The sequence below is a fragment of the Aquarana catesbeiana genome, linkage group LG13 (assembly GCF_042186555.1).
Source record: "Aquarana catesbeiana isolate 2022-GZ linkage group LG13, ASM4218655v1, whole genome shotgun sequence".
NCBI lineage: Eukaryota > Metazoa > Chordata > Amphibia > Anura > Ranidae > Aquarana > Aquarana catesbeiana.
Window position 1 is genome coordinate 190,171,243 of NC_133336.1, and position 8,330 is coordinate 190,179,572.

The following is an 8,330-nucleotide window of genomic DNA, read 5'->3' on the forward strand; positions in this document are numbered from 1 at the left end:
TGCAACACTGCGTGATGATTTACCCTCTTTACCTACATACTAACAAGCAGATTTAATCTGATGCAGGTGTTAGTGTTTGTAATGAAAATTTACAGGGTGATTCCATAATTTATTCCTCAAAATTGAGTGATTCCATAATTTATTCCCTGTGCTTGTTCTATAAATCTAACTGTTACTGGCCACCACAATTATTTTTCTTGATTTCTTTCAGTGTTTCTTAAAGCCAGAAAGTTGCCATTTGAAATGCCTTTAGTTTTTGGCCATGTCTGTGATCTGCTTTTTTTCTACAACAATAAACAACTGAAGGAACATCCTCAGGGACTGGTGATTCCATAATTTTTGCCAGGGGTTGTATGTATGTATTGGTGTACTGTTTGCCATTTAAATCCCATGTTCCTATGGGGGATACACTCGTTTTAGGTTATAGGTACTGATTGGGTGAAAAAAAAAAAAAAAATCAACATGATTGATAGATACCTAGATGAGAGGGATAAAGGAAGAGCCTCTGCGGTCAGTCCTACTGTAGTGGAATGGCCCATCCAATACAAAATCTGGTACAGCTGTGCATGGTAGCCAATCAGCTTCTAACTTCATCTTGTTCAATTAGGCTTTGACAATAAATCGGGAAGCTGATTGGTTTCTGTGCAGAGCTGCACCAGATTTTGCACTCCCCAGTTTTAGTAAATCTCCCCCAATATGTCTGCTTTTCATTAAAGATTCTTACCTGCCAGTCTGCACTGTATCAGATCTGGTGTAATGGTGGAAGATAGTGTCTTGCACTCCGGTTAGGGGCTGTATGTGGCTGAATCTGGTCTGATACATCTGATCAGGGATCTCTCTTTTTTTGGAGTGCCAAAGTGTTTTTAGTTCAGGGGGGTCACCAAACTTACAAAACAAAGAGGCAGTTTACTGTCCTTCAAAACAATGGGGACCGAACTGTGGCTAGCAGGAATAGAAAATGTCCTGGTGTCACTGGAAGTAAACAGTGTCCCCTCTTTGGTACTGGGGGGAGGAATAGTGGCCCATCGTTGGCGTCAGGGGGAGGAAGAGACGGTCGCCCATCGTTGGCGTCAGGGGGAGGAAGAGACGGTCGCCCATCGCTGGCGTTAGGGGGGAGGAAGAGACGGTCGCCCATCGCTGGCGTTAGGGGGGAGGAAGAGACGGTCGCCCATCGCTGGCGTTAGGGGGGAGGAAGAGACGGTCGCCCATCGCTGGCGTTAGGGGGGAGGAAGAGACGGTCGCCCATCGCTGGCGTTAGGGGGGAGGAAGAGACGGTCGCCCATCGCTGGCGTTAGGGGGGAGGAAGAGACGGTCGCCCATCGCTGGCGTTAGGGGGGAGGAAGAGACGGTCGCCCATCGCTGGCGTTAGGGGGGAGGAAGAGACGGTCGCCCATCGCTGGCGTTAGGGGGGAGGAAGAGACGGTCGCCCATCGCTGGCGTTAGGGGGGAGGAAGAGACGGTCGCCCATCGCTGGCGTTAGGGGGGAGGAAGAGACGGTCGCCCATCGCTGGCGTTAGGGGGGAGGAAGAGACGGTCGCCCATCGCTGGCGTTAGGGGGGAGGAAGAGACGGTCGCCCATCGCTGGCGTTAGGGGGGAGGAAGAGACGGTCGCCCATCGCTGGCGTTAGGGGGGAGGAAGAGACGGTCGCCCATCGCTGGCGTTAGGGGGGAGGAAGAGACGGTCGCCCATCGCTGGCGTTAGGGGGGAGGAAGAGACGGTCGCCCATCGCTGGCGTTAGGGGGGAGGAAGAGACGGTCGCCCATCGCTGGCGTTAGGGGGGAGGAAGAGACGGTCGCCCATCGCTGGCGTTAGGGGGGAGGAAGAGACGGTCGCCCATCGCTGGCGTTAGGGGGGAGGAAGAGACGGTCGCCCATCGCTGGCGTTAGGGGGGAGGAAGAGACGGTCGCCCATCGCTGGCGTTAGGGGGGAGGAAGAGACGGTCGCCCATCGCTGGCGTTAGGGGGGAGGAAGAGACGGTCGCCCATCGCTGGCGTTAGGGGGGAGGAAGAGACGGTCGCCCATCGCTGGCGTTAGGGGGGAGGAAGAGACGGTCGCCCATCGCTGGCGTTAGGGGGGAGGAAGAGACGGTCGCCCATCGCTGGCGTTAGGGGGGAGGAAGAGACGGTCGCCCATCGCTGGCGTTAGGGGGGAGGAAGAGACGGTCGCCCATCGCTGGCGTTAGGGGGGAGGAAGAGACGGTCGCCCATCGCTGGCGTTAGGGGGGAGGAAGAGACGGTCGCCCATCGCTGGCGTTAGGGGGGAGGAAGAGACGGTCGCCCATCGCTGGCGTTAGGGGGGAGGAAGAGACGGTCGCCCATCGCTGGCGTTAGGGGGGAGGAAGAGACGGTCGCCCATCGCTGGCGTTAGGGGGGAGGAAGAGACGGTCGCCCATCGCTGGCGTTAGGGGGGAGGAAGAGACGGTCGCCCATCGCTGGCGTTAGGGGGGAGGAAGAGACGGTCGCCCATCGCTGGCGTTAGGGGGGAGGAAGAGACGGTCGCCCATCGCTGGCGTTAGGGGGGAGGAAGAGACGGTCGCCCATCGCTGGCGTTAGGGGGGAGGAAGAGACGGTCGCCCATCGCTGGCGTTAGGGGGGAGGAAGAGACGGTCGCCCATCGCTGGCGTTAGGGGGGAGGAAGAGACGGTCGCCCATCGCTGGCGTTAGGGGGGAGGAAGAGACGGTCGCCCATCGCTGGCGTTAGGGGGGAGGAAGAGACGGTCGCCCATCGCTGGCGTTAGGGGGGAGGAAGAGACGGTCGCCCATCGCTGGCGTTAGGGGGAGGAAGAGACGGTCGCCCATCGCTGGCGTTAGGGGGGAGGAAGAGACGGTCGCCCATCGCTGGCGTTAGGGGGGAGGAAGAGACGGTCGCCCATCGCTGGCGTTAGGGGGGAGGAAGAGACGGTCGCCCATCGCTGGCGTTAGGGGGGAGGAAGAGACGGTCGCCCATCGCTGGCGTTAGGGGGGAGGAAGAGACGGTCGCCCATCGCTGGCGTTAGGGGGGAGGAAGAGACGGTCGCCCATCGCTGGCGTTAGGGGGGAGGAAGAGACGGTCGCCCATCGCTGGCGTTAGGGGGGAGGAAGAGACGGTCGCCCATCGCTGGCGTTAGGGGGGAGGAAGAGACGGTCGCCCATCGCTGGCGTTAGGGGGGAGGAAGAGACGGTCGCCCATCGCTGGCGTTAGGGGGGAGGAAGAGACGGTCGCCCATCGCTGGCGTTAGGGGGGAGGAAGAGACGGTCGCCCATCGCTGGCGTTAGGGGGGAGGAAGAGACGGTCGCCCATCGCTGGCGTTAGGGGGGAGGAAGAGACGGTCGCCCATCGCTGGCGTTAGGGGGGAGGAAGAGACGGTCGCCCATCGCTGGCGTTAGGGGGGAGGAAGAGACGGTCGCCCATCGCTGGCGTTAGGGGGGAGGAAGAGACGGTCGCCCATCGCTGGCGTTAGGGGGGAGGAAGAGACGGTCGCCCATCGCTGGCGTTAGGGGGGAGGAAGAGACGGTCGCCCATCGCTGGCGTTAGGGGGGAGGAAGAGACGGTCGCCCATCGCTGGCGTTAGGGGGGAGGAAGAGACGGTCGCCCATCGCTGGCGTTAGGGGGGAGGAAGAGACGGTCGCCCATCGTTGGCGTCAGGGGGAGGAATGGACGGTCGCCCATCGTTGGCGTCAGGGGGAGGAATAGTCAGTCGCCCATCGTTGGTGTCAGGGGGAGGAATAGTCAGTTCGCCCATCGTAGTGTCAGGGGGAGGAATAGTCAGTCGCCCATTGTTGGTGTCAGGTGGAGGAATAGTCAGTCCGCCCATCGTAGTGTCAGGGGGAGGAATAGTCAGTCGCCCATTGTTGGTGTCAGGGGGAGGAATAGTCAGTTCGCCCATCGTAGTGTCAGGGGGAGGAATAGTCAGTCGCCCATTGTTGGTGTCAGGTGGAGGAATAGTCAGTCCGCCCATCGTAGTGTCAGGGGGAGGAATAGTCAGTCGCCCATTGTTGGTGTCAGGGGGAGGAATAGTCGGTCACCCATCGTTGGTGTCAGAGGAAGGAATAGCCAGTCGCCCATCGTTGGTGTCAGGGGAAGGAGTAGTCGGTCACCCATCGTTGGTGTCAGGGGGAGGAATAATGTCCCAAGAGTCGGATAAACACAAGCAGCAAAGGGCTGCAGCTTGGAGACCGCTGTTCTAGATGATTGACTCTCAATTAGGGCTGGGAAAAAAATCGATTTAAATCTTGAATCGAGTTGAGAGGTCAAATCGATTCAAAATTTAAGCAAATTGATTTTTTTAGATTTTTTTTTTTTCACCGTGCCGGTCCCGAGGCGCTGCGGGCATGAGTTTTTAGGCGAGGCCGCAGCTTCGGCCTAGTCCGCGGCGACGGCCAGACGCCGCAGACTAGGCCGAAGCCGCGGCCTCGCCTAAAAACTCATGCCCGCAGCGCCTCCGGACCGGCGCTGACACCGCGCCGGGCCTGAAGAGCTGCGGGCAAGGAGTTTTTAGGTGAGGACGCGGCTTCGGCCTAGTCTGCGAGGTTGGACGCCGCGGACTCACCTAAAAGCTCATGCCCGCAGCACCTCAGGATCGGCGCGGTTTCCAAAGAAAAAAAAAAAAAAACTCGATTCGAATCGTGAATCGAGTTTTTTTTAAGAGAATCGAAGATTTATTTTAAGAGAATCGAAGATTTTTTTTTTTTTAAGAAAATCTCCCAGCCCTACTCTCAATATATATACAGCTACCTGATATGTGCAAATTCAGGCCTAGGTCTCCATTTTGGTGTGGGAGAATTGTGTGGGTCCTTCCCCACTGGTGGATCACTATGACCTAATTTCTCCAGATGAAGCGAAATGCGTAGAGCTGACACCACGTCTACAATCAACGTATCAACTCACTACCTGTTAATCAGATGTTACTGTATATTATTGCAAATTAGGGCTGCAACTAACGATTATTTTCATAATCGATTAATCGGCCGATTATTTTTTTGATTAATCGGATAAAATCATAAAAAAAATCGTAATGTGCCATTTTTGCTATTCGTCCCGGGGACACCAATGACGGGCCGCTATTCCTCCCGGGGACACCAATGACGGGGTGCTATTCCTCCCGGGGACACCAATGACGGGGTGCTATTCCTCCCGGGGACACCAATGACGGGGTGCTATTCCTCCCGGGGACACCAATGACGGGGTGCTATTCCTCCCGGGGACACCAATGACGGGGTGCTATTCCTCCCGGGGACACCAATGACGGGGTGCTATTCCTCCCGGGGACACCAATGACGGGGTGCTATTCCTCCCGGGGACACCAATGACGGGGTGCTATTCCTCCCGGGGACACCAATGACGGGGTGCTATTCCTCCCGGGGACACCAATGACGGGGTGCTATTCCTCCTGGGGACACCAATGACGGGGTGCTATTCCTCCCGGGGACACCAATGACGGGGTGCTATTCCTCCCGGGGACACCAATGACGGGGTGCTATTCCACCCGGAACACCAATGACGGGAGCTATTCCTCCCGGGAACACCAATGATGGGGCACTATCCCCCGCCCCTCCCAGGAACACCAATGGGACACTATTCCCCCCATCCCAGGAACACCAATGGGGCACTATCCCCCCCCTGTCAGGAACACCAATGGGGCACTATGTCTATTCCCTTCCCTCCCAGGAAAACCAATGATGGGGCACTACTATTCCAGGCAGCCACCCCCCGAAACACCAATGATGGGGCACTGGTCATAAAAATGTACTGTTTTTAATGTTAATAAAAAATATATTGATGCACTCCAATTTAAACTATCAACTTGTGTGATAACCACTATAATTATAATATACTATGCACAAATCCAAACATCAAAAAAAAAAAAAAAAATTCTATAATTAGTTTTCCAGAAATATGATTAGTGAGAATGTGATAATTCCAATAATCGCCAACTACCACTTTAGTGAATAGTGCATGATAATATTAAATCATTTAAAAATAAAATGTGATAGGTTGCAAACATTTAAAAAAAAAAACTGACTGGGAGGAAGAGGAGGAAAGCAATTTAAAAAAAATGGAATATTCCTCTATCAATATTCACCCATTAGTCCAATGGCAAATGCAGTGAAAGGGTTAAGCTCAGTAAAGTTGGTATTCAGCCTGATAGTTAACCTCACAAACATAAATAGCTTCAAAGTATCTTTTCCCCTTGGTTTCACTTTCTTATCATCTCAATTTAAAGATTCATGTGAAGAGAAAATAAAGACACCATTGCCAATGATCAGATAAGGAACACAGCAGAGAGATAACCACAAAAAGATACACTCACATAGCCTGCAAGTGTTTAGGCATAAATGTTAAACAGTCAAGACACTGACAGCGTGACTCCCCCAGAGCTGCTGCTGCGGCTGTTCTTGTACCTCGTAATGGCAAAGCTTGTCACTGGCTCCTCCTATGTTTTTTTAATGTGTTTATTAGCCGCTACCTTTCACAATGAATGTGCGACTCGGCAGCTCGGCTCTCCTCGTGGCTTCTCGCCTTCGCCTCTCTGTTCTCTCGAGGCAGCGGGCGGGGCTGAGAAGATCAGTGGGGATGACGTCAGTGAGCAGGAGGAGAGGCGTGCCGCGTACATGCGGCGGCGCAGACGTGCCTGGTCACAAACGGCGGCGCCGAGGACACAGGAGGGAGGATTTATTTAAACGGACTGACAGAAGAAAGGTGCGGACCAACTAATCGATAATGAAAATCGTTGACAACGATTTTCATTATCGATAATATCGATTAATAGTTTCAGCCCTATTGCAAATGACTTTATATTATATACAGTAGTTGTGGGCTGGTCATTTGGGTTGTGTAATACAAATACTACTGTTGTATCAATGGTAATAGCCAACATTCTTGTTTCAGTGTTTGGCATTTTAAACTTTGAAAACATTGTATACGTGTTAATAAAATATATATGCTTGTACCCGCATTCACATGATTCTTTTATGGAGAGGCAGCACCTAGATGAAAGTCACTTTGTGTTTTTGGGTCACTATATTAGAGACAGAGAGTGGAGCGGACTGGTGCACTACAACACCCAGGTAGAAAAAGAGCTACTTACGGAGTATCTGTGCTGTCTATATGCTGCTCAAGGTTTGATTTTTCAATTTTGTCCAGAAAGTACCTTTAAAGCGACCCTGTCCCTGGTAAAAAAATAAAACCAGAATGTGAATGTAAATAAAACCCTGGAGTGTGTTCAGTCATTGAGGAAAAATATTACCAATCATGTACAGTGTATGCAGGTCATTACATTTACACAAATGTCAATAGACAGAAGATTAGACCTAAGGCCGGCCATAGACAGCTCCAGTCCATCCTGCTGAACCGGCCGAGATTCGAATCGTTTGTGGGCAGGTTGAATGTACCCAAGATGACAGATCGATCAACTTGGGTGCAACCAGCCTGCCAGATCTAGGCTATAGCCGCTAGCAGTAATCACAGTCTTCTCCCGGAGGGGGCGGCTTCCCCCGCTGGGAGAATACAATGTCTGGGTGGGAGGGATTCCCCTGTCAGCACATTCTGTGTTGATGAGAGAATCGTGCAAATGTCTTTCCTGCAACCATTAACAGCCCTATTATTTCAAACCCTACCCCCTATCACTACCCCTATAGTATAATGACCTCTATCAGTACCACCATCACCCTTACTACCTCTATCATTACAACCCCAACCTCCATCATTATCAGCTCTACCTCTATTACTAGCACCCCAATAACTACTCCTTCCACCTTTATCCCTATCACCCCAACTCCTTCCACCCCCCAACCATTATGACCCTCACCAATACAATCTTACCCCTATCATTATGACCCCTACTACTATTTCCACCCTCACCCTTATCACTATCACTTCTACAATTATGACCCTAACCTCCATCACTACCCCTATTACTACCACTACTCCTTCCACCCCTACAACCACAAACAGCCTTATCACTATTTACAACCCTACTCCTATCACTACCACTATACTATAATGACCTCTATCAGTACCAGTAGCACCCTTACTACCTCTATCATTACAAACCCAACCTCCATCACTACCAGCTCTACCTCTAATGCTACAAGCTCTATTACTAGCACCCCAATAAACTACTCTTCTTACCTCTACCCCTATCACCACAACTACCCCCTATTATTACCATTACGCCTTCCATCCCTACCCCCTATTGTTACCATTACTCCTTCTATCCCTACCTCCTATTATTACCATTACTCCTCTCATCCCTACCCCCTATTGTTACCATTACTCCTCTCATCCCTACCCCCTATTGTTACCATTACTCCTTCTATCCCTACCCCCTATTATTACCATTACTCCTCTC

General features: G+C 52.5%; 1 protein-coding gene across 1 annotated transcript in view; it reads right to left on the bottom strand.

The window, feature by feature from the left end:
• The window catches only part of LOC141116514 (uncharacterized), a 70,895-nt gene that overhangs the window by 60,192 nt on the left and 2,373 nt on the right, over nt 1-8,330 (bottom strand). The window contains exon 2 of the mRNA XM_073608900.1: nt 7,068-7,149. The gene's annotated coding sequence lies outside the window, so the exon portion shown is untranslated. The remainder of the gene's footprint in view (nt 1-7,067; nt 7,150-8,330) is intronic.